Here is a 13,970-nt window from a genome sequence, read left to right as displayed (position 1 = left end):
TTCCAGCAAAAGATACATTTACAAGTTAAGAAAATAAACATAAGAATAATCTGCCTTGCCTGGCTATACTTACAATTTTGTAACATGAAAGACTGATTCAGAAAGATTGGGAACACCTGGGTGTACCTCTGGTCCCTATTAGCCCCAAGAGCAAACAACAAACAAAACAAACAGCACAAACAAAGACTTTCCTCCACCGAGATTTGAAAGTATCTTGTCCCCCCATTGGTTCTCTGGTCAGGTGTCAGCCAGGTTTACTGAGCTTCTTAACCCTTTACAGGTAAAAGAGACATTAACCCTTAAATATCTGTTTATGACAGCTTCCTTGAACATTCACATCTGCATTGGAGTAATATTCATGGAATGTAACCAAAAAGAGGCCATGACCTTACTTCAGTCTAAAGTATTTTAAAAGTAACATTACTATGCACACATATATGGGTTGCTGTATTCATTCAGTTCTTCAAATGAAAGTGGGCAGAAGCTCACTCAAGCATCTAGGAGACATAAATCAAGATGCATCTTTTGTATACTGCTATGCTATAATATATATTTCAGTAAATACCAATGTCCATTCATTGCCTACCAGGGCTAAGTCCTGACTACACAAGAGTAACACCTTCCAAAGCTAGGCCTTATTTTAACATCATGTTATAGAGTTTCTGCTCTCATCTAATAATTTACACCAGTGTAACCAGAATCTGCTGAGGCAGGTGATCTAACAGCCGATGGTTCATTGACAGTGGAATTCTCTTCTTGTGCTACATCCCAATTCTTTTGACTTTAATGATGTGCTGTATGGCCCATGTATTTTTCCTAGCTTAGGAGAGGCCTAAAGACATGGACCTAGGCTTCCAAACTTACCGCTTTATAAATAGAGAGAAGTTAGTATTTTTTGATGGCTTCATGGAGGCCCTCAGAAATGGACTAGAGATCCTTGTCCAATCCCTAGAAAATGTGTCCCTGCCACACAAACATCAACATCACTGGAATTATATTTGCACCTCTGTGTTCTGTTACTATAGAGTTGTCAAAGTATGGAGAAGGGAATCCTCTGACATATCTGGAAAGGATCCCTCAAAGGCAGGGTAGAAGCACATTTCTAGGGAATGCAGAATGGCAGAAAACTGCTCAGCTGCTCCTGGGCTTCTAAATATACTACAGAAAAATGTGAGACTTCAGACCCTTGAGTGAATCATCTGGCCACTCAGAGTTCAGGCAATGCAAAGAAAAGTAGAATACAAGGGGACAGGACAGAAATCTCTGTTCATTAAGGCTGGTGTATTCCAAGGGGTGTAAGATGTTTAATTCCCATTGACCAGTAGATATGAGTTGGGCACCTAATTTCATGAAGTCACTCTGGATATCCCAGTCACAGCTCACAGCTTGGAGCAAGACTCCACTGAATCATTTGTGCCACATTCTGCAGCCCCTTGTTTCTGCTCTAATTGCTCAGGATGCTGCTCAGAATGCTCAGGTCCAGCCACAGGACCAAGATCATTCCTGGTGCCTCTCCAATGAAATCAGCAGATTTGTACCCAAGATACATTGGACTCATGCTGTTGAGCTGTTTTCTTCTCAGTCCCCTGCTAATGCCCACTGAGGACAACAACAGCTCTGTGTCCCTGATGATGAGAGGCAGCCTCTTTCATAATCGTTAGCTCTGGAGTTAAAGCATTTACCCAGGAGGTGGGAGACTCAAATTCAATACCTTACGCTGCCTGGTGAAAGGGATTTGAACAACTGCTGTCCCCTCCAAGGAACTGTGATGTTATCTGATTGAAATATGACCATGTAAATCATTGTTGCTACCACTGTTATATAATTGCAACAAATCTTATACAAAGTGTGTCAAATAAGGTGTCAATAGAAACACTATGATTTGCTGAGTATGATTATGCAATTGGTATGCATGTCTCATTTTTGCATCTGAAGTTATGAGCTTTAGCTCTATTCCCGTATTTCAAATGTTTGCTTCCGGGTAGCGCCCCCAAGGTGTTTAGCAAGCACATTGTGAATGAACTTTTCAAGTGAATGGCCCATTAAAGAACACTTAACTCACAATGGAAGATGGCTACCTACACTTAATGGACTTTCCTGCTTTGACTAAGTGAAATCATGCTTGGACATGATAGCCCATGTGACTCCAAACACATCTTATTACCTGTAATTCTCCACAGTGAGAACAATGGTTTTCCCTTCACTTGAGTGAAGCTGTAAAAGGTGATAGAAACATCTCTTTTTTGCCTTTTTCCTGCTCTAACCTCTGGACTATGAACGTATACTGAGAGCATTCTAACCAAGGGACTGAGGACCGAAGAGTCCAGAGACTTAACAAACCAGCAGTTTATTCCATCACTGCTACAAGCCTGAACCAAGAACTTTGCCATTACTGTATGTGAATGATTCCTTTAACCAATTTTAACTCTCATATTTCTTTCTTTCTTTCTTGCTCAGCCATTACATTATTTTTTCTCTTACTGGAGACAGCACTAATTTAAAAGGCTCACTGAGCTGCAGATGCAATGCAACATGGCATTTAAAAATATTTAATTTACATTGGTTATGGAGTAGGTGTAATTGGCTGTAGCTCCTTTGGACATTAGGGCCCTGCTGATAGCTCAACAGAGTTGTGTTAATTGCCCATTTCATTTTAAGTGGTCTCCTACATGTATGATCCCACTCTGCGTAACAATTAGGGCTGTTGATTAATCACAGTTAACTCATGTGATTAACTCAGAAAATTAATCACAATTAAAATTAATCATGGTTAATCACAGTTTTAATTGCACTGTTAAACAACAGAGTACCAACTGAAATATATTAAATATTTTTGAATATTATTCTACATTTTCAAATATATTGATTTCACTTACAACACACAATACAAAGTGTACAGGACGCACTTTATATTACTATTTTTATTACAAATATTTGCACTGTAAAAATGACAAACAAAAGAAGTGTTTTTTCAGTCCACTTCATACAAGTACTGTAGTGCAATCTCTTTATCATGAAAGTACAACTTACAAATGTCGATTTTTTTGTTACCTAACTTGATTCAAAAACAAAACAGTACAAAAATTTGGAGCCTACAAGTCCACTCAATCCTACATCTCGTTCAGCCTATCGCTAAGACAAACAAGTTTGTTCACATTTGCAGGAGATAATGCTGCCCTCTTCTTGTTTAAAATGTCATCTGAAAGTGAGAACAGGTGTTCACATGGCAGTTTTGTAGCCAGCATTGCAAGGCATCTACATTCCAGATATTCTAAATATTCATATGCCTCATCATGCTTCAGCCACCATTCCAGAGGACATGCTTCCGTGCTGATGATGGGTACTGCCCAATAATGATCCAAAACAGTGCAGAGTGACATTTTCATCATCTGAGTTAGATGACACCAGCAGAAGTTTGATTTTCTCTATAGTTTCTGCATCAAAATGTTACTCTTTAAGACTTCTGAAGCATTCTCTCTCCTAGTTCTCAGGTTATGAAGGGCATCTGCCATAGGTTAGATGCAAGCAGTTGGGCAGCCTCATCTGCTCCGAGGGCCTCAGCAAAAGTCACACATCCAATTCCAAACACCTAGGCATTGGTGCAGTATACAGGGAAGCTGAGGTACACACGGTATCAGTACAGAACAGTAAGACTCATATGTAACATAACAAGGGGAAAACCCCACTTAGTCACACAGCCTTTTCAACCTTTTAAAAGGGTATGATATATTTTGTACAAAGTATGCCTTGTGAGATATCATTTGAAAGCTCATAGAATCATAGAACTGGAAGGGAGCCCGAGAGCTCTTCTAGTCCAGTCCCTTGCACTCGTGGCAGGACTAAGGATTATCTAGACCATCCATGACAGGTGTTTGTCTAACCTATTAAAAATCTCCAATGATGGGGATGCCCCAACTTTCCTAGGCAATTTATTCCACCCTGAGAGTTAGGAAGTTTCTCCTAATGTCCAACCTAAACATCCCTTACTGCAATTTAAGCTCATTGCTTCTTGTCCTATCCTCAGAGGTTATGAAAAACAATTTTTCTTCCTGTTCTTTGTAACAATATTTTACATACTTGAAAACTGTTATCATGTCCCCTCTCAGTCTTCTCTTTTCCAGACTAAATAAACCCATTTTTGAGTGAAACATTTAGTCATAATTATCTTATTTTTGACATTTCAAAAGGTCATTTGGCATTTTTGATGTATTGAAAATAAGATGACAGTGAAATAATAGAAAGAAGCCCATTTGTGTGTTCTTGTTATGAGCAAAGGTGTGTGTGTGTGTGTGTGTCCATGTGTAAAAGATTAGTTTTGGGCCTGATGACAAACAGGGAGAGACAAGACAAAAGGAAAAAAGCAAAGCAGCAGCCTGTAAGTACAGTGTGAACCTGGGAAGAGCCTACAAGGAGGTTCTGGGCTTGTGGATGAACTAAGCTTGAATCTGTAAATTAAGAAACTGCTCCTTTTGTCTTTGGTTCCTCCTCCTACAGAGAGGAGGAATTTGTACATTCCTTGTAAATAAACAAGATTGCATCAAAGAAAGTATTGCATCAAAGATTTTATCGTCATTTTCTACCTCCAGTTGGAACGAGCTATCAGGTCCCAAATTCTGGCTATCCACTTGTGTCAAAAAGGGGAAACATATCCAAAATCATGTTATTGAGATCAATGCAGGGGTAAACAGGTGAAAACTAATGGTTTGTGATATACAGAAAGTCAGACCATATTATCTCTTGGTCCATTTTGCGCTTAAACTCTAGGAATCTATGGCTTTATAGAGCTCCTTTCCACTATGTTGGCATCTAGTTCTAACAGATATTAGCATATTGATTATTTCCCCCTAAAAGGTTGGACTGACACAAAAAGGAAACAACCATGGTGTCATAATGACCCTTGAGAAGCGTAATTTAACATTGATAAGAGGAAGCCATTTCCCCTTCTGGATTAACACCCACCAAAAATAACCCAGATATTCATCCAGGGTCATAAAATGCAATATATAAAGTACAGGAGGAAAAAGGCATACAACCATCAGCCAGCTGCTCTGTATTAATGAATTTATGGAAATTAATACCCTCAAAGAACACACAAGAAACATGAATATGCAATTGTTTGCTTTATTGAGACTAAAAACTTTCTAATACAATGTAGAAAGCCCAAGTTTTAGAAGAATGTTAACATTGATGGACCCACTAATTAATGAAAATGACACCTCAAAGGGCCTGATTCTCATTGGTAGGCCAAGCCTATGAAGGTCTTACAATCAACTTGACAGCATTTCTCTGTCTGTCTGTCTGTCTGTCTGTCTGTATACTCTGAAAACTTTTGAAAATTACATCTGATGAGTTCCAAAAATTCAGGGACTATTTTAGGAATCAAAGGCAGACATAGAACCACTGCTATGGCGGAAGGATGGAGGCCCTGGTATTGGAGGAGGGCAGGATGAGGGGCACAAAAAACTTCTGGTGGAAGGGAGATTGGTGGAGCTCCAGGGAGGAAGGCTAAAAACACATCTATTTGTATAACTATTCACGCAAATTATTATCAAATACTTCCTCTATGGTAATTCACTCTACTTAAGCTCAGGAAAATATGTAAGAAATGTAGTCATAAGAGCTAGAGAAAATATGGAGGTATAGCGATGCCCTAAGGTTATCAGACAGAGATATTACAACATGTTAGGAGAAAATAAATAGATCTTTCAAGATTACTAAAGTTAGGCCACCTTTGGAACTCATAGCTATAGTACAAAGTTGGTTATTGACTAGGGGAAGGACCAATTCACCATTATTGCTAGTAGCCAGATCTGTGAGAGCTCATGTTTGAAGAAGGACAGATCCACCAACATTAGTAGCATGGAGAAATAAAGTATGGGAAATCCTTCTAATGGAGAAAATGGCAGAGATCCCTAGCTCAGCGTCAAGTAGAATGCATAAGGAATTAATACCTTGTTTGGCAGCTGAACATCACGAATAAAAACTTCATGCGAAGAGGTTCACCAATGCAATTTTTCCTCATGCCACATACAGGAATTATGAATGAAAACATTCAATATGGTGGGAAGTTCATGCAAGATAATTATTACAAAATGGAAAAAAAGCTCATCCAAGATAAATTCCATTCTTATAATTTTCTCTGTGAGAAAAGGATTCTTCTCAACAGTTTCTTGATGGCTTTTTTCATCTCGGCATTTTTCAGGGTGTAGATCATTGCATTCATCATTGGAGTGATTAGAGTGAAAAAGACTAAGGCCAACTTGTCTATGGGGAATTTCTGGAAGGGTCGAGCATAGATGAAGATGGAAGGTATGAATTGTAAACAGACAACCGTGATCTCGGTTCCACAGGTGGACAGAGCTTTGTGCTTCCCATCTGTGAAGTGTTTCTTTATCTTGACTAAGATGATGGTGTATGAAATGAGCAGGATGATGAACATTACTATGACGAGCATCCCGCTGTTGGAGACCATCAGCAACTCAACCAAGTAGGTGTCAGTGCAGGCCAGTTTGATGACTTGTGGGACATCACAGTAGAAATTATCCAGTATGTTTGGACCACAAAATGGCAACCAGAGGACCAGTGCGATCTGAACAATTGAGTGAGCAAATCCACCCATCCATGCCCCTGCCACCAGGCCTACACACACACCCTGGTTCATGATATTCAAGTAACGCAATGGTTTATAGATAGCTACATACCGATCAACTGCCATCAACACAAAAACTAAAATTGCAGCACTAGCGAAGAAGTGGAAGAAGAACATCTGGAGGATGCACTCATTGAATGAGATGACTCTGTGCTGGGAGAGGAGACCCAACAGCAATTTGGGAGCAGTGACTGATGAGTCGCTGACATCTAGGAAAGCCAAGTTGGTCAGTAGGAAGTACATGGGGGTGTGGAGCTGGTACTCAGCTATCACTGTGATGATGATGGTAACATTTCCCACCCAACTTGTAAGGTACAGTATGAAGAAGATGATGAAGAGGCATCGCTGAATCTCAGGACTCTGGGTGAGTCCCAAAAGGACAAATTCTGTCACTGTGGAAGTGAGGTTCTGCTATTCCATTTACCAGCCTAAAAACATGCCTACAGAGACAATAGTAAAGATTAATAAGAAGAAGTTCTTATTACTCCCTCCTTAAATTACTAATGTTAAGTAAGTGTTAACTCCTCTTAACTGAATTTGGTTTAGGAATTTTTTAGGTCACTAAATTCAATCAGCCTCAGTGGAGGGCAACCCTGCTTCAGCAGACCCTAGGAGCTACACCACTGGTCATTCTCAATTCTGAGGTAATAGGGAGTGAAGGAGAGCAGCCTACAATTCAAGCTCATGTCTCACTGCTGTCTCCATTCACCTTCCTGCAGTTCTGATGCTGCACATCTCCTGAGGCCCAGAGGGTCAGGATTGAGTTGAATGTGGGTTTCAGAGAGTGCTTTTAAGTTGGACTTCTCAGAGTCCAATGGTTCTCAAAATGCAGGTCACAAAGAAGTGTCAGGAGACCACGATGACCAAAATGCCCTTCCTATATTGACAAGCGGCAGGGAAGTCCCAGGTAGCTCCTGGTCTAGACTGAAGAGAAATTGGATTGAAAATGTTGAGAACCATAGATTTACGGGATTCACATACCCAACCTGTGACCTTGATATGAGAGGTATTGAGCATCTGTAGCCCACATTAGCAAAACAATGGTAGTTGTCTCCTTCTAGTGGCTACAAGAAGAGTAAGAATTAAATCTTATTCTCTTTAGCATAAATTGCATACGTTCCCCACATCTGAAATAAATATAGTTACTATAATGAGATGTCCATGGATTTTGGTGATTAATTTTAAATATCTCTATTTAAAAGCTGTGAACACCAAAATATTTCCATGAATGAATCGAGATATAAATATTGAAAACTACTGTGGGGTTATGGATGCTCAACTCCCATTAACATTTTCAAAAATGTGTAGAAGTAGTTGGCAAAAAAAATGTTCCCAATAATGTTCCCAAGAAATAGTCAGTATTTCTAATTTTTTATGGTTAAATTTCTAAAGCAAGAAAATGAAAATGTTCACATCATTGGTAATCAAATCCCATTTTTCATTTAATTTGTAAATAGGATTTGTTTTTTTTTAATTTCAAATTGAAATTTAACTTTTAACTTTAATTCTTTTTTATTGGTGGGGAGTCAAACATATTTGAAATTTGTTGTTATGAAGAATACTATCAGTACCTGGCTCTTTATATCTAAAGACCTCAAAGTGCTTTACAAAGGAGGTTGGTGTCATTATGCCCGTTCAACAAATGCAGAACCAAGGCACAGGCAGGTGAAGTGAGTTGTACAAGGTCCCCCAGAGAGACATTGAAAAAGCCAGGAAAAGAACAGAGACTTCTGCAGTCCTGGTTCCATGCTCACTCCACTAGGCCATGATTCTTTCAGTCTGGCAACATTCCCCCATTTTTATCCCTTTTTTTCATTACTTCAAGATTTTCCTCTCCAAACATTGGGTTTTGAGGAAAGCGTATATTTCTACAGGAAATAGATTTTGCCAAAGAATGTCAGCCAGCCTGAAATGTCTTCTCCTTTATGGATAGGGCCATGTTACTATGTGACATGTGTAAGGAAAGGCCATACTGGATCAGACAAAAAGTCCATTTAGCCCAGTATCCTGTCTTCTGACAGTGGCCAATGCCAGGTGCCCCAGAGGGAATGAACAGAAGAAGTAATCATCAAGTGATTCACTTGTGCTGTAGGGGTGATGACTCTGTGAATAAAATACTGGCCTCAGACTTTGGAGATTTGGGTTAAGTTTTTGCCCTGCCACGGATACCTTCTGGGACCCTGGGTAACTCACATCTGCACTCGGTCTATGATTTTCAAGGAGTAAGAGAGTTAGGCATGGGGAATCTCATTCAGGTTTTATCTGCAGATCAGGGCACTTCCCTGGATTTTTTCCAGTTTTCACGCCCCTGCTCCAGAGATAAAACCTTTCAGATCAGAGCAGCACAGACCCGCTGACATAGGAAACGCCCGGTCAGACAGAGCTAGTCACATAATTTCGGGTGGTAAAGGATCTATGGATTGTTCTCCTCCTAACTCACTTAGGTTCCTGTAAGATCCAAGCCAGTATATGAGCTCACCAGTGCCCACTTCCTCTCTGCAGTAACAATGCCTAACGCTAGTACCACATTGTAGGTCTTATACAACACGAATCATTACCTCACTCAACCTTTGTGCTGTTGATCTCAGAACCGGCCTCCTCTAAACAATTGAGATGATCTGGGGAAGTCACATCTCACAGCTGAAACTTGCTCTTCTTACTGGCTGGAGCAGGGGACCTGGTTCCAAACAGGAGAGAGTGGTGGAAATCTACCTCTTATATCCCATCTGACCCATGCACCAAGACTGGTGCTAGGATCAAAGACTCACTGAAATCCCCCTGAGCTTTTTACTGAGCCAGATCAAAAGAGTTGCTGCTTGGGAGATTTGAGAGTTCAATCTCAAGGGAAATGATTAATAAGTTCCTGGAGTTTTTCATTTTGTTTATGTTTCTTTTTAGCCACTCAAACTGAACAAGTTTTGGAAATTGACTAGATGGATTGAGCCTGAGACAAAGAGGCTGTATGGGGCACAGAGATTTCTTACACTGACCTAGCTGTTAATATCTCTTCACTTCAATTTGGCTCCCACCAAGGTAACTGCCCCGCCACACTGATTTAATAACACCACCTCCCTGAGTGTCACAGAGTCATGGGCAATGTGATTGATGCATTGTAGACACTTAAACATCAACTGTTATTGGTGTCCCAGAGTTGTCCCACAACACCCACCACTAACCATTCTAGTCACCATTGTGAATTCAGCTGTCCAGGGTTCAGGTGGACAGGAAGCCCCTCCTCCCCTTTAAAGCACTAGACATTTTTTGAAATTATTTTTTGCCTGATAAGGAGAGCCCACCTAGCAGCTCTCCTTTGTTCTGTATAACTGCCTTGTTGACTATACCGGCTACATGTTCCAAACGCATTCCCACCTGTAGTATGCAGAAGATATTGGATTTCTTGGGCCTGTGGGGAGAAGAGGCTGTGTAAACACAACTCAGATCCAGACATAAAAATGTGAACATCTACAAAGCCTCCTTCAGTCAGGAGCGGCAACAGGGTTTCTGGCGCCCTAGGCAGAATTGAGGGGGCAGCATTTTGTGCGCTCCCCACAGGGTGCGTGGGAGCTTCCAGTTCCACTCCCATGGCGCCGCCGAAGAAGGACCCTCTGCCAAAATGCCACAGGCGACACAGCCAGTCATTGAGCTGCTCAATTGCCTGCCGCTGTTTTCTGCGGCACATTGGCAGAAGGTCCTTCTTCGGCAGCGCAACGTTAGCGGAACCGGAAGCTCCCGTGCACCCCGTGGGGAGCTCACAAAATGCTGCCCCCTGAATCCTGGCACCCTAGGGACCGCCTAGGGTCACCTAATGGAAGTGTCAGCCCTGTCTCAGTCATCTAACTCTGGGTTGAGCTCTTTTATAGCCCTTGTATCTGGCTGTTCAAATTCAGCAGACAGCCACGCCACCTCCACCCCAATGGAAACTTCTCCCCCTTCACTTCACAGATGTTATGAAGGACACAGGAGGCAGCTATAACCAGTGGGATACTTTTCTCCCTGAGTTCCAATCTTGTAATGTTTCAGAGGGGTAGACGTATTAGTCTGGATCTGTAAAAAGCGACAGAGTCCTGTGACACCTTATAGACTAACAGATGTATTGGAGCATAAGTTTTCATGGGTGAAGTGGGTATTTACCCATGAAAGCTCATGCTCCAATACCTCTGTTAGTTTATAAGGTGCCACAGGACTATTTGTCACTTTTTACCAATCTTGTAAGTAAACAACATCAGTGTCCCTTCAGATGACCAAGGGCCCATTCATTTGTCATTCTATGCCTGTAGTTGAAGCAGTTCTTGGTGCTGTTAAGGTGGCTGGTGTATGGCTTCATGAACTATGGAAGCAAGGGGTTGTCCAGGATGACTATTGGCATTTCAACATTCTCAATGGCAATCAGTTGCTCAGGTTAGAAAGTCTCTGCTTGCACCTTTTTGAACTGGCCTGTGTTCTTAAATACGTGAGCATCATGCACCTTCTCTGACTAGCCAACACTGATGTTGGTGAAGCATCCCTGATGACCCATCAGCACTTGCATAGCCATAGAAAAGTATCCCTTTCTGTTGATGTACTCTGTGACAGGGTGGTCTGATGCTAAAATAGGGACACATGTGCCATCTATGGACCCACAGCAGTTTGGGAATTTCTGCAAATCCATCCACTATGTCCTGCACATTGCCTAGAGTCACAGTCCTGCATAGCACGAGGCAATTAATGGCCCTGTACAGTTGCATGACAGCGGCCCCTGAAATGGATTTCCTGACTCCAAAATGATTCCTGAGTGACCTATGTTGCATGTTTTCACAGTGCAATCACCATTCACTTCTCAGGTCAGCACGGTTTCATTTTGGTATCCTTGTGCTGAAGGGCTGAGGCGAGTTTGGTACACAGATCCAGGAATGTGGTCTTGCACATCCAAAAGCTCTGCAGCCACTGCTCATCTTCACAAACCTGCCTGACATTGATCCCACCAGTCAGTGCTTGTTTCTCAAGCCCAGAAGCACTGCTCTGCAATATCCAGCTGCTCCGTGAACTCCAACAGCAACCTTGAATTGTTTCTTTCTAAGTCCCACAGCAAGTTAGCCCCTAAGGAATCATTGTTTTCTCCATGGCTCCTCTGGCAGCTCCACAAAAGACTGAAAGGTCAGGTGCCCTGAACTTGTGATGCTCATAACAATAGTGCAGATCTGTGCAGTCTCCATGCTTCTGTCAAAGATGGTGGACAGCGAGGAAGGATATGCACATTTATGGGACTTTGAAAAGAAGGTGTAAAATATTATGGGCTGCAGATGAAATTATGGGATGGAGAACATTGCATTATGGGATGTTGACTCTATGCTCCCAGTCATCATGCAAAACTTGTTTCAGCTTCACCAGGCACTGCAAGAACTTCGCAAAAGATCCTATGCTGGAAGGCAATGAGTTGCATGCTGGGATACCTACCCAAGATGTCCTGCTCTCTGAATTATTACAAGTGCTCCTGGTGAGGATGCGCACCATTGACACAAGGAGTCTAGTGTGCACATGCACCAAGTGATTTAATAGCTGTGGCTATTAATTTATAAATGTATATATTTATTTATAAATTTATAGAGTAGACATGGCCTTAGAAACATCATTCTTTAGACAGCAAGGCTAGAAGAAGGACGAAAGGAAAGGGCTCCTCTGCACACCCATCTGCAGCACTGGGGGCTCTGAGAGGTGTGACAGGGCCAGTTCATCTGAATAGGATGGTCTCTACTGAATGAGAACACTCTATGGAGATGATACAGCCTGGGACAATAGCTTTAAGATGTGGAAACAGCTCCATTAATCTCAGTGGCTGTTCTCCGCCCCCTCCTGAGTGTTTCAGAGTCTCTGATAGATAAGAAGTTTCCCTGTTCTCAGCTCCCCACCCAAAAGGACAGGACCTCTCCAGATCCTGGCCACAAGAGGAGTAGGGAGAGGGCCTCCCCTCCCACGTATGGACACAGATCCAGGAAGGGAGAATGCTGGACTGATGGTTGCCCCGGCTGCTATTCTCATCCAGTCCTCCTGACACTCACCTCCTCCTCTCCCTGCCCAGTGTCACACTCCTCCACTCCCCAAATCCCCATGCCTCCCTCACCAGGTCTCCCAACCTCTCTCCTATCTTGCATCTCCATTTGTCACCCTTCCCATAAACCCCACATCTCACTGTAGTCCAAACCTCTTTCTGCCAGTTTCCCCACTCCTCTGCCCTCCAATTACCTCTCCCCTTCCAGGAAAGAATTGCACGTCTATTTTTTTAAATCCAAAGAATGTGATTACAGCCCCCAAAATGAAATGACCATCCAGAACTCACAAATTCACAGCCAGCAATCTCAGTGAGGTCTGTGATTCCTCCAGTCATTAGTAACTCTCAGTTTAACAGTATCAGGCAGCAGAACAAAACCATTTTGGGTGGGGTGTAACTTGTCAACCCCGTGGTCACATGACTCAAATCTGGAACATTAACAGGACCTTGTGCCCCAATGAGACACACTGAATTTCAGATCAAACCAAGTAACCATTTGAATTTTTAGAGCACTTAAAAGAGTTGAGGTTGAAAACATATCAAATGGGGCTCATGGAAACCATCTATCTGTGTTTCTGTATTGGTGTGTACACACTGTAAAAAAGAACAACTTCTTAAACACTATTCTCAGTTTGGGTTCCCCAAAGATTTAGTAGGTGCTATGCACTATCCCGGGTTAAAAGTTGGCAGATAGAAACCATTTTGACTTTCATCACATCAACAATTCGATCCCCAGGTCTGTGAAAAAATAAATAAATAAAATAAAATAAGGCCATTTTCTTAGGACTTATATATCCGGTACCTCTGCTCAACTGACCCCAAATTTGGGTTGCTAACTTACCCTGGGCTGTCCATAAGAACATCATATTTCACAAGAATTTAACTAAACTGCTGCCCCGCTACAGCATTTTGTTAATGGCTGGGTACACATCTCTCAGATTTCTGTCTATTAACCATGATCTTGGAATCTTCCATGAGGTTTAATATGGGCTAGTGGTCTTAAGAAAGAGAATCACAGATGAAAAGATAGACAACATTAGGCATTACAGGAAGGATACTTAGCTCATGTAAATTACCATAACTCCATAGCACTAAACTAATTCATCCCATCTTTGGAAATGGCACAATTGACTATATGAGGTTATGTCTGGTTTACAGCAGCTGGGAATCTGGCCCCATTCATTTCAGTGGAAATGCAACAATTTACAAAAGGGGGAGAACTGTCCCATTTAATCCAGTGGAGCTATGGATGTTTTATACCAGCTGGAGGTATAGACCCATTGACTCCAATGGAGC

General features: G+C 41.8%; 1 pseudogene; it reads right to left on the bottom strand.

Annotated features, from left to right (window-relative positions):
• Positions 1-6,127: 6,127 nt before the first annotated feature.
• Positions 6,128-7,069, bottom strand: LOC127031204 (olfactory receptor 4D9-like; annotated as a pseudogene).
• Positions 7,070-13,970: the final 6,901 nt, after the last annotated feature.

This window comes from Gopherus flavomarginatus, chromosome 11 (assembly GCF_025201925.1).
Source record: "Gopherus flavomarginatus isolate rGopFla2 chromosome 11, rGopFla2.mat.asm, whole genome shotgun sequence".
NCBI lineage: Eukaryota > Metazoa > Chordata > Testudines > Testudinidae > Gopherus > Gopherus flavomarginatus.
The sequence above is the reverse complement of the archived record's forward strand: the minus strand, read 5'-3'. Positions and strand labels throughout refer to the sequence as shown.